We start from the raw sequence: 22,994 nt of genomic DNA on the forward strand, positions 1-22,994 counted from the left end.
TCTTTTCATTCAGTTGCAACATATTGAGTGACCTTGGCAATAGCCTAATCTGTCTTGGCAGATTCAAGATAGAGAAAACAAGCAATAGAGACAGACCTGCTGGTTTCTGCTATTGATCAGCAAGTGGAGTGAAAGCTCATTATGAGCAGAAGGAAGGTGTCAGGTACGAGTCCTGCAGAGCAGGAGGGAGAGACCCCAACCCAGGAGAGGGGGCTGGGATCTGCTTCTGGCTGGGGGAAAGGAGGAAAGGGAAAGGCAAGGATGAAGGAGCAGAAATATTTCTAATTCTAGGGGGGCTGTGTACCAGGCACTCCCGATTAAGGAAACCAAGTTTACTTGCTGAAAAAGTTACCAAAGGTTTACTTTCAAATTTGCAATTACATTGTCAAACTTCACAACCAAAGAGGCCAAACTCTTAAAACAAACCCTCTCCATGTGCCTGTCTATACACACACAGATAACAGCAAGTAACACACTGTATAGAGTATTCCTTCTGCTACTTACAGAAGCTCAAATAAACCATCTGAAAACCCAGGAGGAGCTGATGAACTCCAATGATTTTGCTGGGCACCAGTGTGCAAAGCAGACCTCACTGATAAGGCTGTTTGAGCAGTGCTGCCTCCCTCCAAGGTGGATCCTTTTTTATCTGAAGCCAAGGGCTCTGCTCTGCCTGCTGAAGTACATCACACATCCACACATCCCCCCATCCACTGCATCCCCCCATCCACTGCATCCCCAGAGCTCAGCCTGGCAGCCACCCCATGCTCTTTCCCACTCCTGTTCTCTCCCTCCTCGGACCCTGCTGGGCTCCAGGATGAGCAGAGAGGAGGCTGCTGGGCTCTGCATTATGGGACCCATAATCAGCACTCCTTTTACAACGTGCCCCAAAACACTGATGGTACCAAAGTCTCCCCCATCACTGGAGCTCCAGCTGGGCACTAAGAGGAGCATTTGGGGTACGGGGTCCCAGGGTAAGAGCCCAGAGCAGCTCCCACACCCGGGGGTCTGCCAAAAGTGCCCCAGGCAGCATCAGGCAGCTCAGATGAGCCCCCTGAGCAGCTGATGGCCATGCTCCCATTCCTCACGGGCACTGCACTCCCCAGTTTATCTCAGGATTTGTCAGACAACACAGCCACACTTCCCCTGCTCCCCGGGTCACACCCAGGACAAATTTTCACACAAGTGTCAGGGGGTAAGCTGAGCTTGATGAAAAGGAAAACTGCCAGAATCCAGCTGAGAAGAGGCATACATAACACTGAAGGATGTTCCCTGCTTACAGACTTCACACCAGGAGAACACGTAACAGGGATGAGGGGAACAGGCAGCAGAGTAATTGGAAACAGCCAGAGGTGGGCACAGACCTCGAGGGGGAAATGGCTGCACAGAATGCACCCTGCATAGGAAACCCAATTCCTTTCGCATTCCCCAGTTTTAGAAGTTAAACCTCAGCTCATTGTACTGTGCCTGCATGGTACCCTTGGTCAAAGACAGAGCTGGTCATCCTCCCTTCAAGCATACGTCCAAAAAATAGTTTAAAAAACTCTCTAGGTAAAAATTAGTCAGAGCAAGACATCAAAAGGGGAAAAATCACGTAGGAAAACTCTGGGGAGAGATACCAGGCAAGTGAGTGAGCAGTCATGGGCAGTATGTGCAGCTGATCCAGCCCAGTAAATGTCAGCTCCAGTAAAGGTCACTGGCTGCATTGATTCCTCAGCACTTTAATGTAGGCAATTCTGCACAGCAACTCTTTTCATGATGGATCAGACACTCAAACAATTTAGCATACTGATGGAAGAAGGGAGAGGGACAGAGCAAAACGTGCTATTTAATTTGCTGCTAACATGATGGGGAGAAATCACATCAAACCAGAAGCATTTGTATACTGTGGGAAAAATATTACTGACTCCCAGTGCAAGCAGCCAAATACCTTCTCTGATGTATTCAGAGACCTAAAACCAGGATTCTCTCCATCCTTGCAGATTTTCAAAGCCAGACTGAATAATGCCCTGAGCTTTTTAAAAGACTTAGGAATTCATAAATTTCTGGGCCAGGTACAGAACTTGCTACAGAATATCCCCAGAAGATGATCAGGCCCTGCTATCTTAATCTTAATCTTATAGCTAACTAAAAGAAAACCCTAATTTAAGTAGTTCATTGACAACAGGCAGAAGTAGTCATAGAGAAATAGCCCCCAGCATTTCCCACAAGCCATTTGCAGTTAATCACTCCCTAGTAATTGATACCAGAACTTAATGCTAGAGATGTAATACAGGAGGTTAGGAAATAAACATTTGATTGGTGTGCTTGTGCTTATATTGAATTAAGGAGTTTACACTGATTAATACTTTCACAGGCTTCTCTTACCCACAATAGAAAGAACAAATGATCACAGAGCTCAGGCAGCTAAGGGTTTGTTTTCTATTGATTTTTGCATTTAAACAACCCACTGCACAGCTACAGCACAAACAAGTGAGACTGGAGGACTGGTCATGGAACCATCAGGGGACAAACTTCAGTGACCTGCCAGAAGTGGCATATTTTGGCCAGTTTATAACATCTTGTTTCTGTGAGTTTTTGGGGTTAGGGATTTGAAACAATTCTGTTACAAAAGAGAAAGTGCTTTCATTCCAAACCAAAACCAACCAATGCAGCAATAACAAAAAAAAAAAAAAAAAAACAAAACAAAAAATCCCAAACCCAAGGCCACTTGCAGTAGCCCTAGAGACAAGAGAGCCCTGGAGGTTTGCTCATGTCTGTCTACACACTCAGTTCCCATTTTACATCCTTCTCCTCAAGCACCACTCCTGCATTCCCAATGAGTAACTTAAGAACCCCAAAGCAAAGAGGATTTCTCTGTCTCTGGCCCGAGCCCCCGTACCTGGAGGAATCTGCACACAAATTCTGCTCCCAGGAGCCTGGCAGGCTGGGGCTCTGCTGACAGCTGTGCTGGAGAGGCCAGAGGTAATTGAATTCTCAGCAAAAGGCACATGGCAGTGCTTGGCCTGTCTTGATTTAAGCTCGAGTTCAGCCATTCCCAGAATCAGTGACAGAGACATAATTTATTGTCCTTAAAGCCCCACCAGAAGTAGGACAGGATATCTATAACTAAACGGCCACAGACAAGGCTCCTCAGGAGAGACATCCCTTCCTGAGAGCATGTAAGACAACATTCAGTACAAGTCACTGTTTTTTTCCCATTTTTCATTTAAGAAGTTCCTAAGGCAGAGGCAGCAGCTGAGTTTTCCCTTTCCTTTCTCCATCCCCAGGCAGGAGCAGCAGCAGGGAGCAGGGCTGGGCACTGTCTGTGCCCTTGGTCCCCCCTCACCCACCTCCTTCCCACACTACACCAACTCCTCAGCACTTCATGGGAACATCTCCAAAGGACTCCCTATGGTTATAAAACTATCATTAATTTGACAGCTTTTGGGCAACAGAAAGTTGGGGCTCATCTCCTCTTAAAAAAGCTCTTAGAAAAGGATTAATTTTATTTTCACCAGAAACATTTACAATTTTACACAGGAGTTAAAGGTGTTCAGCAGGTCCTAGGTCACCCTGCTCACAAAGGAAGCACCATCAGGAAACCCCCAGGGTCTCAGGATCCATCCCTGAGGTCTGGAGACTTGTGGGATGTGGTGCCCAGCAGAGATGAGGCACAGGGGGTGCTCCCAGAGCTCTCCTGCCACCCCTCCCCGGGGCAGGAGCTCTGTCCTACAGCACCCACAGCAGCCCTGCTGATGCCATGAATTTTTAACCCCTCCTGGACACCCCAATCTCTGCCCCCTTGGCCCTCTCTGCACCCTGGGCTGGGGGCAGCTCCATCTCAGGTGGGTGCCAGCAAGGGGAGGTTTGCTCTGACACACACAGAGCCCCCCAAACAGGGACAGTGGCAGCTCTGGAAGCCCTGAGGTGCTTTGGGTCTCTCACAGAACAGAAGTTTAACCTCCAGTGCCTGATTTCCATGGTGGGGAAGCTGGAACTGCTTGTTCAGGGGATGCCTCAGGTGCAATGGGCAGTTCTGACAACTGCACCCCAGGCATCTCCAGCAGAGGGGTGTGCTAACACAACCAGTCAGTCAGTCAGTTAAAAGTGTCCCTGTTACTATTGGATTAGCACAGTGAGAGCATTGCCCACCCTCAGTCCTTTATTCCTGTAGGCTACATATATACTCCAGGAAAAAAAAAAAAAAAAATCTCTTTCCTTTTGGAATCATGGAGTTTTCTACTAAATAACAGAAAAGGTCAGCCTGAAAATTAAAGCAATACTTTTACTGGGTTATTCCTGCTCACTGAATATAGCCATATTTCTCAAGCACATTAGTATTATTGGATTTCTAAATCACATTTCAGTAGCTGACAAAACAAACACATGGGAAAAAACCCAAACAATATCAGTAACAATACAAATATTGAACGGAACCATTCAAAAAGGGTCAAAGAAGAATATTTTATTTGAATGGAGCACACGTGAGAGAAGCATTCTGGATACCTATTAATCATGTGATAGGTATTAAAAAAACGAAACCTTTTAAGTCACATCCAATAAAGACTTTTTACTGGGCTTATATGCTTAAATTGTCATATCACCATAAAAAAAGCAAATAAACAAACCAAAACCAGATCTAGACTATCTCACCAGTCCATCACTCAGACCCAAAGCAGACTCAGCCTGAGGCACACTACACAACTTGGTCTGGAAAAGAAAGAATGAAACTGCACCATTATCACCCCAAAACAACTTGGGACAGGGATGTGTAGGGATTCCACAGCTCTGAGTGACTATCCCAGCACTTAACCCTCCCTCCTGCTAACAGAGTTTGTGTTATTTGGGGATATAAATCTCGTTTTTCCAAGAGGTGCTGACACTGCTGCATTCCACATCAGCAGCACTGAGCTTCCATCCTTTCAGCCACAGCAACACAGACCTGAGAGCCAACAGCTGACCCAAAACCTGCACGTGGAATGTTTCAGACAAGCTGCAAACTCTGCAGGAGCATTCTCTGCAATGGTTACTCAAAGATAAACTCCAGGCAATGGGATCCCTGGGGATTCCCAGGCATGTGACAAGGTGTGTGTTCCCAGAGCCACAGCCTCCGTCCCACCTGAGCTCACCTCTCTCTGGAGCTCTGCTGACTGCCTTCAGGGGAATTCATACAGGATAACACAGACATCAGCTCTGCAGTGGTGGCATCCTCTGGAATGGGACCTCCCTCTCAACAGCAGCTTTGACACTGCAAGTTCTGCATGAAAAATTCGGTTTCCATCATTTCCAGCAGGCCCCCAGCAATGAACTCTCATTGTCATCCCAGTAACAGCCAAGATAATTGCTGTCACAGCCCCCTGCTGCAGGAAATTACATTCCTCAAAGCTGATGTCTGGTTTAGTTACTAAACACATATGGCTCGTGGAAGGTAGAGAAAGATGTTCCAGCAAAGGAAATATAATTAGCACAATGAGGAGCATCAAGCTGCCAGGGTGTTCCATTTAGTGATTTAGTGTTGCAAAGCTCTCTTTACAAGAAGAGAACAAAGTGATTAGAAGAAAAAAAAAAAAAAAAAAAAAAAAAAAAAAACTGAAAAGACCTTACTGTGAAGGCACCCACCAATACCTGAATATTCTCCTGCTCCTCAGAGTGAGCTAAAGCAGGAAAACTGCAGCCAGCTCTTACCCTGCAGGTGAAACAGCCCAAACGTTCAGAGGCACCAAACATTTACCCTGGGCAGGATTTCACACCCACCCCCTGCCCAGGGCAGAAAGTTGATTAAATCTCTGCCAGACTTTCAGGGAAGAGCAGGCAGTGCTGAGGAGCAAGGGCAGAGCAAAGGTCCCTGTCAGAGCACCCAAAACTGCAGGGGCCAGCACAGGGATGCTCCTCACCTCCTCCCAAGTGCAGCTCTGAGAAATGCCTTCATCTCTGTGTCAGAGCAGGAGGGGGTAACAGATCTTTGCTATCTGTCTTCTCTACAGAAGAAAAGCACTTAAAGGGCTGTTGTCACATGCTGGATATTCCTGAGTACCCAGGAATTGCCACGCTGCCTTGACAAGCATCCTGGGAGCTGCTGCAACATCCCTGAAGCCCAACAACCAGATTGCTCTGGAGCAATAACAAATAAAAGTTGCCCTGCTACCCTCCCAGGCAGAGACTGCTAATGAACAGAAATCCTACAGTAATGAAAAGGCATATTTTAAAAGCCAATGCAAGCTTCAAAAAAGTGATATGGGAAAAGTCACAAAGGTGGGTGGTTGGGGTTTCATTGAAGAATTAAAGTTAACACAACCAAATAAATCTCCCATATTAATACAGAGCTACTTGAATTCTGGGCTCAGCTCTGGAATAACAGTCTGTGACAAATCTATTTTTTAATATTGCACTGAAGTCTCTAGTAACTGTTTTGCACAGTGATCCTAAGGCAGAAGAAAAATCATTCATATTTTATCTTCTAAAAGCATCAAAAATGCTCCTTTTCCCTTCTGCTTCATTATTCTCCTTAGAGATCACTCCAGCAGCACCAAATGCCTTTGGTAGTCTGCAGGCAGAAGGAACCAGTTGGGTGGGTGATGTCTGTAGACTCAACCCTTAAACAAGTAATTTCAAACTTTTCCACCCAAAAAATCCAGACGGGCAAGTTTAGAGCACACAACACCCTTCTGAGGTCTGGAACGGAAGCTTACACCAGGTGACAAGATTAGCTGCAGCATCTTAGTCATACAGCACATTTTATCACCCTCGTAACACTTTGGAGGCATTAATTCAAAGCAGCTTTTCCAGGGGAGAAAGTCCACCCAGCATGTACACAGTTTGCTTCTCAAACACATTCTATCAAAATAAAGAAAAAAAAAAAAAAAAAAAAAGAAAATCAGAAACTTCAAAATACACCCACTGAGTCCCTGCCTGGAGGTGTCAGTCCAGGGAAGGAAGCACAGAGGTCTGTGACTGCAGCCCAGTTTAGAACAGCACTTGCCCACACACGGAGCTTTGAAGCACATATGTTTGATTCTGTGATTCTCTAAGTACTTGAAGATAGTGATATAATTCTGACTCCTCATTATTCATCCTGCTTACCTGCTCTGTTCCTCCCACTGCCCCACAGGCATCCATCCCTCCCTCCCTCCATCCATCCCTCCACCCATCCCTCCATCCATCCAACCCAGCACAGCCCAACCCAGCCCAGCCCGACACACCCATCCCTTCCTCCCTCCCTCCCTCCCTCCATCTCTGCCACCAAGCTCTGGAGCCCGGGACTCCTCCTCCCCTGCCTGCAGACAGCCAGACACACCAAGGTCCCACTGTGTGAGGCTGCTAGGCACTAAAATAACACCAACAATTCTATGTGACAAAATGACGACATGAAAAGGAAACCTTTGATTCAGCTTTAGAAAAGTGTTTTATAGAACAGCATTTTAACACGAGAGAGCTTTTGGGTTTCCATCCCCTATAAGCCAGAGCTGTTCTCAGTTGCATACAAAGAGCAATCCATACCTCATCAAGCCATCAGCAAATCCCTTTCCTGCACTTCCTTGGAGCCCAGCACAGCCCAGCACAGCCCAGCACAGCCCAGCACAGCCCAGCACAGCCCAGCCCAGCCCAGCCCAGCCCAGTACAACCCAGCACAGCCCTCTGCTCCCCTCAGATTTACAAAGGTGAGGGTCAGAATCTCCTCCTGGGTGCCTCTGCAGCTGGGATTCAGCATCAGCATCACTGCAGGGCCTGCCACCTCCTTGTCCATATGATTAACCTGTTCAGTCTGCTCTGAAGCATTAAAACATGTGGTAAAACAAAAAGTTTCAGAACGGAAAACTTACTTTTCTCTTTCAACCCAACACTCACCCATTGCAGCTCCTCCTGCCCAGCACGGAAGCTCCTCCCAGCCCTGCTTAAAGCACAATTCCTGAGGGTTCTTTTCAGCTGTGCTCATTGCCTCGAGCAACAGAGCTCCGGCTCGTCTAGGACTCTCTAGACCACTACTGCAGAATACCCTTAATTAATTTTCTTGCAATAAAGTAGGAATTCAAAATCCTATAATGTTTAATACATGATGGGAAAGTCACTTAAGGAGCTTTCCTGAAGAAGAAATCCGAGGGTGTTGCTCTAATAATAGGTGGCGTGAAAATATGGAATCCCAAATTACTTTAAATTGAATGAATTTTAAATTAATTAACAATGCTTTAAAATAAATCTACTTTTTTAAAAAATAGGTTGTGCTACACAAATACAAATCAGGTTGCCACAAAGAGAAATAATTTGGGTCTGAAGTTGCATCTGTCAAGTAAAGGAACAAGTTCTTTGACATTTGTAGAAACTGTGATGCTGATGAAGTTATACAGTACTGCTTAACATTATTTTCCCTTTTTATATAAAAGAGTCATAACCTGAGCATAAAAATTGCTCTTATTAGGCAGAGAATGTCAACTCTCATTGCTAAACTTGCTGTAGTGATTCAGCATGAAAACAAGCATTGCTCCTTTGGCCTCCAGCACTTGACTGGAAGTGCCCATTACCCACATTCACTTCAGCAAAGGGACATTTTACCCCAAACCCCAGACAGAGCTGGATTCCTCCTCCTGCCCTGCTGCGTGGTGAGGCTGGGGGGGTCACAGCCTCTGCAGGGATCCCTGTGCCTCGGGTCATCCCCATCAACAGCCAATTTCCTTGGGACATTTTCGTCTGAGAGCAGCAATTGCAGATGTCACCCTGAGGAGGCAGAGGGCTCAGAGGAACCCCCTGCTCACAGGCACCAAGAAAAACCCCTCACCAGTACAGGTCCTGAGCTGTGGGCACGTCCTGGACTTCTGAACACATCAGGGATGTGCAAGCACAGATGTCCCAAAGAGTCTCCTGACCAGAAATCCAGACCCTCTGGTTCCAAGGGACCAAATCCTTCAGCAGTGAGAGCCAACCCTGAAATTCCCACACGTGGAAAACTTCCATCCAAGGAGCTGATGTCCCAGTGCTGGGAGGCAGCCCCAGCAGGGCTGGGGAACAGAGATAAGAAACCACCCAAGCTCTGCCTGGGAGAGAACAACAGACTGAACATGATGAGGAACAGCTGAGCAGAAACAACATCACCCAGAAAAGAGAAACCCAAAGGCAAAGCCCCCAGATATTCCCACACACTGTTAAACAACCCCTGAATTCCTCACCTGAGGGCACAGATTTCACTTCTGGAGGACAATGTGAATGACTCTTCCACACCAGCCACAACCCCTCAAATATTTGCCTAAGTATTTAACCAGTTCAGGAGCTCACACACAAACCACTGCCCATTTACAGACAAAAACCCAAGCGATACATTTTTCCAGATGCTCCACTGGATTGCTCAATCTGTAATGGCACACTTATAAGAAACTGCAATAAAAAAGACAAAATGCTCATGCAGTACAGCATGAACATAGCAAAACAGCCATTAATATTGTTCTCCCAAAGAAAAATGCCTTACTAAATAGCCTGAAAGGACATCTGACATGCATCTTTCCCTGTTTTCAAGAAATATAACCATACATAAAACTGATATGATTACTTGCTAAATCTAATAAGTTTCTTTTTCTTTGATGGTTGTTTGCTCCTTAATGTGCTTTAAGTGCGTAATAAAAATATAATGAAAAACATACATTTATTCTATGTGGCAGCTACTGCATATTCCATAAAAAAGTAATCTTATAAAGTTTAATTTTACAGCATTTCTTAAAACTATTTCTACTTATTCACTATTTGCAGAAGGTATCTGCAAAGGAATTTAATACTTAACGTAACACTTCACCAACATTAATGCCAAATTTTCTCTTCACGAGCATTGTCTTCTCCTTTCTGTAAGCCTAGAAGAGGAAAAGCAGATGGATTTAAGGCTTCCAAAGAGACTCATTAAAATGTAAAGTCCAAATACCCACATAATTTTTTTCATGATTGCTTTAGGACTGTTGTGGGATTTTTCCTGTCTGGGCGTTTGTCTTCCATAACATTTTAATATCCTTGAGAAGAGTCTGAAGTGAGCTTAACTCATTGTCAGTGGTGATATCCCTGCATCTGGTCTGCATTAAGGGAATGCAAATTTGAGCACAGATGAATTAAAGAGCACTTACTTTCCAAAAGGCATTTGTCAGCAGAAACACCAGCAAGTAAAAGCTATTGACAGGAAACCCTGCACAAACCTGTAGGATCAGATAGTCCAGAAAAACCTCTGAGGACTCCCTCCCTTGTTTTCCCTTGCAGTGGAATTTAATACCAAAAAGTCATACTTGCAGTCAACGATTAATCTGCTGTTTTAAAAAAGAATCTTACATTGCACACATTTGGTTTACATGCCACACCACTCATTTAAAGCCAGGAAAATCTGCCACAGAATTCTTCATTATATCAATTCGAATAAGAGCTTTCATTCTTCAAGAGATGAGAAGTGGTAAGGCCAGGACCTGTCCCAGTTGCCAGGTTTGGGACATGACCCGTGCAGTGCAGTCACCCTTGGCCACTCCAGCTGGCCCCCACTTCAATTGATTTTATCAAGTTCCTCATCTTTTTACCTAGAGCTGTGTAGAAAATCACTTGTCTGAGGTGTGTAGGAAATCACTTGTCTGAGACCCTAATTAATCAGGGTGCTTCCCTCCTGGGGATCACCTGGGTGTGGGCAAGGGCCACACAAGCCAGGATTCCCCCCTGTTCACCCCTGAGACCCAGCATGTGCAGCTGTACCACTGGGCACCCACCCCTCCCAGGAGAGCACCCGCCTGTGGGACTGTGCTCCCATAACACCCACTGGTCCCAGGAGAGCACCCACCTGTGGGACTGTGCTCCCATAACACCCACTGGTCCCAGGAGAGCACCCACCTGTGGGACTGTGCTCCCATAACACCCACTGGTCCCAGGAGAGCACCCGCCTGTGGGACTGTGCTCCCATAACACCCACTGGTCCCAGGAGAGCACCCGCCTGTGGGACTGTGCTCCCATAACACCCACCCCTCCCAGCACCCACCTGTGGGACTGTGCTCCCATAACACCCATCCCTCCCAGCACCCCCACACTGAGCTCCCGACGAGGTGACAGGGACAGAGCCACCACCCTGGTGGTTACACAGAGCCCGTGCAGGGAACCCAGCAGGGAAGGGGATGGTTCTGCTGTGGAGGAGCCTCTGGTACCAGGTGAGAATCTCTGCAGATCCTCACTGCTGACTTCAAACAAAAGCCCAAACCTCCACAACCATTTTGCATAGGTTTTTACCCACTGGCTCACAGAACTGTGCAATACTCCAGCTTTCTGTACTGCTGGAACTAAGGGGGCTTTCAGCTGAGCACCCAGCAGTACAACATTTCTTCCCCAGGAACATCCCTTGCCAGAGCTGGTGATGTCAGACTGCACAACGCAATGCAGTGGCAGGACTGAAGCCTGCTGGGCTTCTGTAACGTTTATTCAGTGTAAAAAATTCAAAAGGATGAGGCATTTGTGCAGAGATAAAGTAGAGCACAGACTGAAACACCACAAGATCTAACTGGGAAGCATTAGGGGTGAAGCAGCCTGCTGGGACCTGAGGAGCTGAGCACAGACCTGGCAGCTCACACACACATCATCACCTTGCTTTTCATACAAATGCTCTAAACATCCTCAGTAACATAAACAGAGACTTCCAGATTCTGCAACTTAGACCAAAACTTCCAGACAGGAGGACTCAGAGGATTGTGTCAAAAAAAAAAAAAAAAAAAAAAAAAAAAAAAAAAAAAAAAACCAACAGGAAAAAACTAAAACCTGGGGGAGTGCAAAGAGCAGCATGTCCAGGAGAAGCACCAAAGGCCCCCATTTTCAGAGCTGCTATACCAATTTCTGACCCTGCTAGAGCAGAGCCAAAGGGTCAGCAGACATTCTCTAACAGCAGCCAGAAAACATCCTTCTGAAATTCCTCTTTGGATCCTTCCCTTAAAGCTTGGCACCCAGCTGTTCTGCAGAGAGTCTCCTGACCAGCTCTCTCACCTGCTCAGCTCCTCACCTGGGGTTTCCAGGCCCAAACACTGCATCACATTTAGAGCAGCACTATTTTACCAGGAGAGCTGTATACACAGCATCCTCCAGCTACATTAGAGCCCCTGATATCCTCTGTCACCATAAAAGTGCCACTTTATAAGACACTCAGACGGGATGCTTCACTGTTTATGACAGATGGCAGAACTAAATACGCTTTAAAACAGCTCAAATTGGGAAAAATCTTCCTCTCTCTGGCCATCACACAATTCATTTCCTTGGGTTAGTGTGCAGATAAGGCAGGAGCAGCAGCTCTAAGCCAAGGTGTCTGTTACAGGGAAGGTCCCAGGTCCTGCACATCAGCTCTCACCAGGGGCAGCAGACACAGCCCCATTGGGGTGCAGCAGACACAGCCCCAGTGGGATACAGCAGACACAGCCCCACTGGGGTGCAGCAGACACAGCCCCATTGGGGTGCAGCAGACACAACCCCAGTGGGGTGCAGCAGACACAGCCCCAGTGGGATACAGCAGACACAGACCCACTGGGGTGCAGCAGACACAGCCCCATTGGGGTACAGCAGACACAACCCCAGTGGGGTGCAGCAGACACAGCCCCAGTGGGATACAGCAGACACAGCCCCACTGGGGTGCAGCAGACACAGCCCCATTGGGGTGCAGCAGACACAGCCCCATTGGGGTACAGCAGACACAGCCCCATTGGGGTGCAGCAGACACAGCCCCATTGGGGTACAGCAGACACAACCCCAGTGGGGTGCAGCAGACACAGCCCCAGTGGGATACAGCAGACACAGCCCCATTGGGGTGCAGCAGACACAGCCCCAGTGGGATACAGCAGACACAGCCCCACTGGGGTGCAGCAGACACAACCCCAGTGGGGTGCAGCAGACACAGCCCCATTGGGGTGCAGCAGACACAGCCCCAGTGGGGTGCAGCAGACACAGCCCCAGTGGGGTGCAGCAGACACAGCCCCAGTGGGATACAGCAGACACAGACCCATTGGGGTGCAGCAGACACAACCCCAGTGGGGTGCAGCAGACACAGCCCCATTGGGGTGCAGCAGACACAGCCCCAGTGGGGTGCAGCAGACACAGCCCCAGTGGGGTGCAGCAGACACAGCCCCAGTGGGGTACAGCAGACACAGCCCCATTGGGGTACAGCAGACACAGCTCCATTGGGGTGCAGCAGACACAGCCCCAGTGGGGTGCAGCATCCCCCAGGCAGCTCTGCAGCTGAGGAGCAGCAGGGCCCAGCCACCACGTTGGTACCCAGAGAGAATATCTGGGCTAAGGACAGCCCAGGGACCCCCCAGGAATCACCCTGAGTGGGATTAACTCCCGGGCTGAAAGCTGGAGGTGTGCTGGAGTGCTCTGACAAGTCATGGCTTCAGTTCCCTCTCTCACATGCACTTCCCCACTGGCTACTTGATGATCTTAGAGTGCTGCTTCTAACGTGTATTTTTATCCCATCCTTACCCTTAAATACGAAATGAGTCATTTGCTCATCTGAGCAGTATTGATATGTCAGATTTGCTCAAACAACAAGGATCAATAGCGTGCAAAACTCGAGAGACCTGCCAAGACGTGGAAGAATATAACAAAGATCAAGACAACAACAGGTTTTAATTATGTGAGAGGAGAAGGTATGTTCTGTAAGGTCTTTGCAATTTGAGACTATAATCAAAATGTCATCGGCCTGCCTCTTGTATTTGCAATCTCTTAGGAAAATGACTAAAACTGGGATAACATTTTCAGATTCATTTGGATGCTTCCATCAGAAAGCCTGACATTTGGCTAATGTCAGACATCACCTACATTGTCATTTGATTCCGCATTTCCCTCTTGTGTGTCACTTCAGTAATGACCCAGAGGTAGTAATGAAATGCAGTGAACAGATTAAGGACAGAACTTTTGAAAATTCAGATATATGTGCTTTGACATTAACATGCATCCTCTATAAAGGTTCAAAAACGCGTGTTATTTGCCAAGGCATAAATACAGGGATTGGAAAACTAAGTGTAAACATTCTCACCATTTATCTAATTAGCTGATCCTAATTTGCTTCACACGCTGCAAAAATCTGCATCAGAACACAAGGTATCTGTAATGGCACCACAAAGTCTGCAGTTTTACATTTATACCAATGTGTGCCGTGCAGGGAGATGCAGATTTTGCCCTTCCCTTTCCCATGAAACAACATCCATAGCACAAGGTGTCTGTGCTCCCAGATGGCACATTCCTGGTGTATAATTATCCTCCTTCCTTCCTTTGACTCTCTTGGAAGTTTGAGATCAAACAACACACCAAAAACCACATGAAAAACTTTCTCCATCTCCTTCTATGTAAAAAAATAATCTTGCGACACCAGCTTCACATCATGGTGCATGAGGAGAGAATAACTCCAGCCTTCTTAGCAAAAACACCGCAGAAAGGTAAGTGTAAGGAATTATTTAGGACTCTTATAAGGAAACATGGTAAAATATGCAAGTGGCACTTTGCAATCCACAGAAAAATAATATGGGATACTACATTGCAAACAGGAGTAATGTGATTATTTTCCCTGAAAAAGAGAACCATTCCTAACTACTCTGCATTAGTATTTTTTAAATTCATCAAGCTTCCTCACATAGGTAAAGAAGATTATTGCACTATAATTCTAAACCAAAATGTGGCTACCTTGTAACAATAAGATCTTAAGTATTTTCCAATTACTTCTGCCTGGGGCCTTCCAAGCACTGGGAATGAGAACTCTGGTATCTGACTTTTCCCCACTTCTTAATCTTTTTCTGAGGCTCATCTATAGGCCAGGATAGCTGCAGGAAAAATTCTGCTTTTTGTCAAGTCTCCAATCCAATGACACATTGCCTTTGTCCTCTAACTTTTGAAGCAGAAGCACAACGACTTGTACTTCCAAGTCGTTGATTCCTTCTTGCAGAATTTAAGGTGTTGAGAACCCCAGCTTCCCTCTTCCTGAGATGTGCTACAAGAAATCACAGCTTGCCCCTAATTTCAGATGCAGCTCAGATAAACCTCAGGGGGTGCCTAGAGAGGAGCTCTGCAGAGCCAGGAGAGAGTTTCAGTGGGAACACAAAATAGAGATATTGTTTGGGCTCTTTCTTGTTTTTTCTGATACGAGTCCATTACTCTGAGTGATGGAGGTGTCTGGGAAAGGTGTGGATCTAGGGTGAACTCCACACCTATGAAAATTCCTCATTGTCTGCCAGTGCTGAAGCTTGGCAGCAATGGGAATTTTGCAGGAAAAGCTGGGAAAGGACTGAGCAGGTCCCACCCAGAAAACCAGAGATGAGCCCTTCCCTGGAGCCCAGCTCCCCAGGCAACCAGAAGCATTTGCAGCTGGATTTCCTTCGTTGCTGGGAAGCAGAGAGTTTCCCAAATTCCAATTTCAGTCTTAGAACCCTGGGTGGGGATGAGTGATGATGATCACACCTGCTGCTGATACCAAAAAAGTCAGAATTGTTGGAGCTTCAAAGTGGCCACAGATGGGTCTGAGGTGGTGGCCACAGAGGGGGCTGGGGACAGGTCCCAGGGGGGGCTGGTGGCCTGGCTGCCAGAGGAGCACCCAGGGAGGGTGAACGAGAGGCACAGAAGTGATTTGTTCTCTTGGGCTCTCACTCAGGATATTTGTCTCAATCAAGATAAATCAAGTGATTTCTCCTCCAGGCTGAGCCCCTGGCCAGGCTGTGTCCTGTCACCTGAACTGGCACCAAGGGCAGTGCCATGACCCCAGCCTCACAGAAAGGAGCTGGCGAGAGGCTCTTTGTTTTCCCTGCTTTTTTTCCCTTCTTTCCTGAGGTTCCAGCCAGAGTTTATTGGTGTCACCTGTACCTCAGGGCCCCACAGACCCCAGCCAAGCAGTGCCTTGGGTAGGATGCCCAGGAGCAGGTGGATGATGGGCACCACTGGTGAGCAGCAGATGGAAAATATTGGGGGTGAGGGGGTGTAGATTTTACCCCCTCCTGACTCCAGGAATGTGTGCTGGGGAGGGGATGTTAATGCTCCAACATTTACTTCCAACAACCTGCCTGCCTCCCTTTGGATTGTCACCAGCAGTGCAGTTGCAAAGCAATGAATAAATAAACAAATCCCAAGCTGTCTGCAGCAAATAGAGTAATTTCATCTTATTTGACAGCCCCAGCACTCTGAATTTGTCCAAGCACACTGCTAACACACTCTGTTGGTGGAAAGGAGCTGCCTGGTTACTTGACTCCAGAGTTCTGTAGAAGCAATACATTTGGATGCAAAAAAAAAAAAAAAAAGCCTGTTTTCATAAAGAATTTATTCTACCCTAGCAAAGTATCTGCAAGCAGCTGTAATAAGCACTGGATTGAGTGTAAACTGGTTATTTCCCATCTGGTTCTGAATTACAAAGAGCAGAAATTGTGAATGAAATAAGCAGATAATTTATTGAGATGATTAAAATTAAAATTAATTTAATAATTAAAGTTTATTTTTCTCTCACATTCAGGCTTCATCAGGAAAACACACCATCTGCACCATTAAGGGGAGAACATTCTCATTGTTTTCTAACCACATAACCTGCAGATCAGGGGAATCCAAGTGCCATTATTACAAGGGCTTTCTGGTTGGTTGTGATGAGGTCTGAGATGTATTTATTCATGTCTTTGCCATGCAAGAGTGAACCAAACAAGCCATTGTTCCTGAGACAGCCCTGGGCCAGGCAGGCATCTCACAGAGCCATGGATAGTGCTGAATAATACAAATGAGAGGAGCACTGGGACCTGACACTTTGCTGTTCCTGATAATCTGAAGTGCTGGGGTATTGGAAATATAGGAGGTTTATTTAGAATTTCTAGCAGAAATCCTAGCAGAATTTCTAAACTCAGATGCATGGGGGGTTTGTTTCTGTGGCTGGGGGATGGGGATTTGTGTTCTAGGACTTTCTAAATTTTTCTCATTTTCTGTAACTCAAAGCACTGCAAGTGACAGGGTTTCTTCTCTCGCGTCTCCCTTTTGTCCTCTCTGTCATAAGAAGTTCACCCTGCTAACAGGATGCAGCCATATGGGACAGCAGGAGGCATTTTGCAGATCTAGAAACCAGAAGCATTTGGAGTTTCTATCGGGAGAGAATTCTTTCTGCAGGGATGAAGGAAAAGAGGACCAGAGCTGTCCTGTCCAGATTTATCGTGCCTTGCTCCCAGGGAACACACAAGAGCCCTCAGCACCTGGCAGGATGTGGTGGTCAGCACTGCAGAAAAGGACCCGGGCTGGATTATCTCTCAGACACAATTCTGGACCAGCTGCCTTCCACAAGCAGGGAATTTTTTCATTGGTTCCAGATAAGCTTGAAACTCAGTTTGTGCATAATGAGTTGTGACATCTCATGTTGGCTTGGTCCTTGCAATCTGGTTATTTCTATGTGGAACGTATCTGGGAAAGACATCGACCATTAATAAACCAGAAAATGACAGGAGGAGGGCAGGCAGCTGGGCTGATGATTCATGGGGCTGAGAATGGAGGCAGAGGATGGAGCAGTCTGAGGAGCTGCTGCAGGATTTGGGATTTTTCAGGTGCTGTCAGAGCAGTGGCTGCAGCAGAGCCTGGCACAGGGTAATGAATGCTGCCCTCTGCCCTCCCCCAGGTACCTCACCTGGTTTGGAATGCAGCTTTTTCTATTTTTTTTTTTTTCCAAGTAGTTGCACAGTTAAAAACTGTAAAATAGTCAAGATTTTTTTTTTTTTCTGCAGGCAGAGAAACATCCAGTAGATAAAAGAACCCATCAGGTTCTTCACCTTCCAGAAGAGAGAAAGAAAATTCCCTCAATTAAATTGCCAGGTTTGCTACACAGATCATCATCAGCAGAACCAGATTCCTGGCTATCAGTTACAGAAATCTGCTCTTTCTAACAGGATCCCCATGGTGTTGCTTCTGCAGTTGCAGTGGGGTGGGGTCTTTTGGTTTTGATTTTTGTTATCAAGGTAAAAGAGCTGACCCTAAGATTTTTAAAAGTGACTTTTCAGTTCAGTGTTGCAGTTTAAGCAAACAGGAAATCTGATGAGAAGGACCAGTGGCTTCATGCTTCTGTGTGAGATGGCTGCATACATGATGCATGAGGGCTGCTGCTCTGCTCAGGTCTCTTGGAGACTCATTTCTCCAGAACAAGTTTTTAGACTTTTTTTCCCCTGGACATGTGTGAACTTCCCAGCCATCAGGATCACTTATAAAGTCCTCAGCAGGAAAAAAAGAGAAAGTCTTCCAAGAGAGAGGAGTTATATAACTGAATATCTATAACTCAGCTGACCTGTGACACCAATAATCACTGCACAAAACAAGAGGTGAAACTATAACTTTGGACAGAAAAGCTTGGCTTAGGAGACAGGGTGAAATTAGAACTTCTCTTCCTGCATCTCTGGCCAAAATGTGGCTCGAGTTAGAAACAGCCAAAGGTTATTTTTTATCTCAGGATTGTTCGATGTATCTTTGGAAATAAATACTTTGTCCAGATCTCATTGCTGTCAGAAAGAGCTTTTCCATTTAGTTTGTGTAAGGAAGACTGGGAGGACAGCAGGAGCTGTAGGTCAGCAAATCCATGCTTTATTAAGTCACTTTGGGAAGTGAATTCTGCTGCATGTTAGATGTGGGCTGCTCTGCCATTCCCTCCTTTCCTTCCTGCCAGGATGATGATTGCTTTAGGAACTCCACAGCTTCCCTGCAGGGAGAGGGGGAGCAAAGAGCCCCTCCCAGGTAACAGCTCTTACTTCTCCCACCCCTGAAGTGTTTGCAGGGGATAGGAAGGACTCAGGCTCTCCCTGAAATGGTGCTTAAAATGCAGACACCTGGGCATTCCAAAGGTCCCATTCCAAAGGAATTACTGAGCACCAGAGAGATGGGAGCAGCCCAGCCAGCAGTGTGTGCACAGACTTCAGTGCCCCACACAGAGCAGTCCCAGACTGTGTAAAATCTTACAGTGAGGATGTCTGAATTTACCAAAATCCCTCAGCCCAGCACCATTAACCTCAGGGAAAGGAGGGAGGCTGTATCTTAACTCTGAACCTAGCTGGAAGTTTTAACTTGGCAAACAGTCCTCATCTTCACAGTACAAATATTAAAGTTTAAAAAACCTTAATAAGTTAATTCCCACATCCAAAATTCTGTGTTTGAAATATCCTACCAGGAGCACAGAGAAAACAGAATAACTCCACAGCACACTGTAGAGCAGACTCTTTTTCCGTGGGAACAATATTTTAAAGGGAAGCAAAATAACCCATAGACCCAACTGGAAATTCAGTCTTCCAAGCCAGTGGTTTGAAAGTCTTACTCCTGCAATGGTATGCAGCTGGTGCTCTCTAAAACAACCATATACAGTTTTTTCTTTTTTTTTAATTCCTTATGCTAAAGGAGGAGATAAATTCTTCCTGAGGGAAGAGACAGTAATCTTACAATATTGTAAGAATTATCTACACCCTCCTTTAGGATATTCATTTAAACTTCACAAGGAAGTAGAAGTACATTTTCCATATCTAATTCAACTAGGTGACTGAGCATTTTGCTCAGAAGGTTTCTGATATTTTTATTGGCTGCATAAAAGGAAACCAAACCAAACAGTTTGGGAAAAGTAACCAAGAGGCATGTCTCTGCACACCTATTCCCCATCCAGCAGGATACGTCAGTGCTTCCATAAACCTGGGTCACATCAGCACTGAGCCAGCTATTCACTGGGAAAGAAATTCTGAGTCTCACAAAGAACAAACTCACAAACTGGCTACTATAAAGAAGCAGCACTACAGAAATGAAGCTAATGATATTTTTTCTTAACAAAGTGATTTTTAATGGACATTATTTAAGCTTAGACCCCCAGAAGTAAAGCACTTTCTCAAAGGGTCTAAATCAATCACTTAATAGCCATTTATAAAAAGGCTGCTTACTCCTTTCTGTTTATTTATCTTCATTTTTTGGCTCTGCTACTCTCCTTTCATCCTGTTGCTGAACTCTGTGGTGGAGCAGTTAAAGCCAGCACCTTCACAGCCTCAGCCACCCAGCAGCATTCCAAAGCATCAGTATCTTCCCTGGGGGAGCTGGGGGAGCATCCTGCAGACCCTGAGGTGGTCTCTGGTCCTCTGCAGGCACTGGCAAGGCAGTGATGCTGGGTTTGCCCAACGACGTTGTTCTTTGTCAGGAACACTTGGAATGGAACAACTGTGATTTCTGGGGACAGTTCTTATCACAGTTCTCTGCCACTTCCATTCACACTGAGACAATGTCCTGGTGCTCCTCAGGTCACACTGCTTTGTCACCATCTCCCTGCTCAAGACTGAACTTCATCTCAAAAGTAAATTAAACAAGCAGTTGAAAAGCCTTCCCTGTAGCTCCTGGAATCCCTCCTGTGTCTGACTTTAAGGAGCTGTGCTGTAAGGGCTGTGCTGTAAGGGCTGCACACTGCTGGTGTCTGGCTGGGTGTCTGCACTCCAGAGGTTAAGTCATTCAGCTGTCAGTCAAATTGCAGCCACTTTAATTTCTGGCTTGATCCTGCAGGTGCCTTTTCCAACACCAAAGGAAATAAATTAAAACCTTCCTGATGCTGACAGGCCAGGCCTTGAGGTGTGCTCATCAGTGCAGATGTTTTATTCTGGCAATGATACGTCAAGAACTTCAAGTGCTCACATATGACTCTCTATGATATGTTACTATTAAAATCAGCTTTGCTCCCTGGTGCCAGAATGAAGCTCTGAATGAAGATGTAAGGTGTGTTTTCAGTCCTGCTTCTGATGCAGAAAGGAAGAGGTTTGTGTCTCCTGTAAGCAAGCAGGGCCCCATGGATCCCTGGGCTGAGCTGTTTCTCCACAGCCCCCATTTGTCAGTCAGGGCATTCAACCAGGAGTGAATTACATGGGTGTGGGATCAGTGTGACTTCTGCCTCTCCTCTGCAGCAACAGATGAAAGCACTGGATGAGCTAAATTTCATCTGGATGACAGAATAAACCTGGATGATTTTGAGGTCCAAACATCAAAGGGTCAAGCTGGTGAAAGCCTCCCCCAGCCCGGGCAGCTAATTGCTTCATTGGAGCTGAAGAAAATTGCCTCTGTCCTCACCAGCCTCAGCTACAGAAAATTGCTGCTCACCCAGCTGCAAATATCTGACAGGCAGGCAGACAGCACCTCGGGGACACAGCATGGCAATGGATCAGTGGCACACGGGAGGAAATTCACCACGTGCTGACAACCCACATCCCTGAGCAGCATCACCTCGTCCAGAGAACAGAAAGGCCCTAAGAGAAAGGTGCCCCTGGGTATGAAAAAATTTATTCCAAGGAAGAGATTAAAATATTCCTGAGTACAAACCTCCTGGAGTCCAACAAACAAGATCCCATCCAGAGGGCAGTTATGGGTGTGCTGCAAACTCACACCAACCCAGAAAGGTTTGTGGTCCCCAAGGTCAAAAGCACAGACACAGGAGGACCCAACAGCCACGGAATTTTAACAGGATTTGTATGACTGCAGCCTTCAGACCCTTTGGAAGCCTTAGGAACACCTCTGCCCTCCGGGTGTCTGGCTGCAGGGACCCTGCCCAGCTCAGCTCCCAGCTCACCTGAACTGCAGAGCCACAGCAGGGCTTAACTGGGAGCAGAACAACACTGTCACATGGACAATGTCTTTCCATCTTTCCAAGGTGTTTCTCTTCCCTGCAGGAGTTCCAGCTCCCTGGTTCACTGATACCCTGGGGGGATTTCCCTCAAGCCTTCGGTGCCTCTCCAGAGGTATCCACACCTCCCTTCCTGAGCATTACTGCTGTAATCCCTGATCCCCACCGACAGCCTTCCTGGAAGGTTTTCCTTCAATATATGTTTCATCTAAATCTGGAAACACATTTGGTAGAAATTCACAGAAAGGTATTTTAAACCGTTTGATGATCCTAAGGCTGTCTACTTGATTCCTAGAAAGAATGTCTTGATAATATTTCCTCCCCTTCATGAATAGTCCAGAAATCCACAAAGAATTAAACTCAGACTCAGGTGTGCTGTGTGACTGGAAGGGCTCTGCCAAGAAAAGTGCTGTATATGCTTTATATAAAATTAGTAATAATTTCAAGGATAATTTCATGATAGTCATTTAGTAAGCATTAACATTTTAGCAGAGTTAGGGGGAGTTTAATCCTTTAGGTGATAACACTAAGCATTTGGATGAGTTAATACTTTGCTGCCATTCTCAGGCTGGTGCTGGAGTGGTTTGGATGTACAGTGGTGGAAACATCTCCCTCAGGAGCCACCGAGCAAAATACCCTGCAGCAGAATCAGTTGTCTCATCCCTGACAAGACACAGGCAAGGAAGATGCTGCTCTCTAGTTCTGAGCTGTGGAGATTCAGAATCTGCACCGTGTATAAGGACAGGAGGAAGATGACTTTTGTATTGCCTTGCAGTCACTGGTAGCAAAGGCAATGCAAGCCCAGCAGCACTTGCCCTCAGCACATGTGCATGGCCTCCAGCATTTCAAAAACAAGACAGAGAAGGAAAATGTCCAGAAAAGCAAAATTCATTGACTTTACTGTCTGCAGGGATGTAGCATCACTGCTTGAGGAATTAAAAAATACATTCTAAAGGGTGACAGAGCTGGTGCCATTGCCAGCCCCAGGCTGCCTGCCCCAGTTAGCTGTCTGTCTGTCTGTCTGTCTGCCAGGGAAGGAATATTTTGGGGCTCATTGAGGGCTCATATTCCTTTCCTGTGAGGGATTCCCAGTCAGGCACTGCTGGATTTGTACATTGGATTTCACAGTCAGGACCCATGCAGGAGGCACAGGGAGGTCTCATGTGCATTTTGCCTCTCACTCTGTCAGTCACCAGAACTGAAAGCCAAGCTAAACAGAAACACTCTGCAGCTGTAATAAAGTTTCCCAGCCTATTCTTCTCTTCATTATTTTCATTTTCTGACTGTTTTGCTTACAAAGATCTACCTTGCTCCTTTCTACCAAGCTTCCTTTCTCCCCACTCTCATTCCTTCCCAGGCAGCTCTCTCCCCCTCACCCCCCATCTCCTTTCATACACACAGTGATTTACAGCCCAGAGGA

Source organism: Heliangelus exortis, chromosome 12 (assembly GCF_036169615.1).
Source record: "Heliangelus exortis chromosome 12, bHelExo1.hap1, whole genome shotgun sequence".
Classification (NCBI taxonomy): Eukaryota; Metazoa; Chordata; class Aves; order Apodiformes; family Trochilidae; genus Heliangelus; species Heliangelus exortis.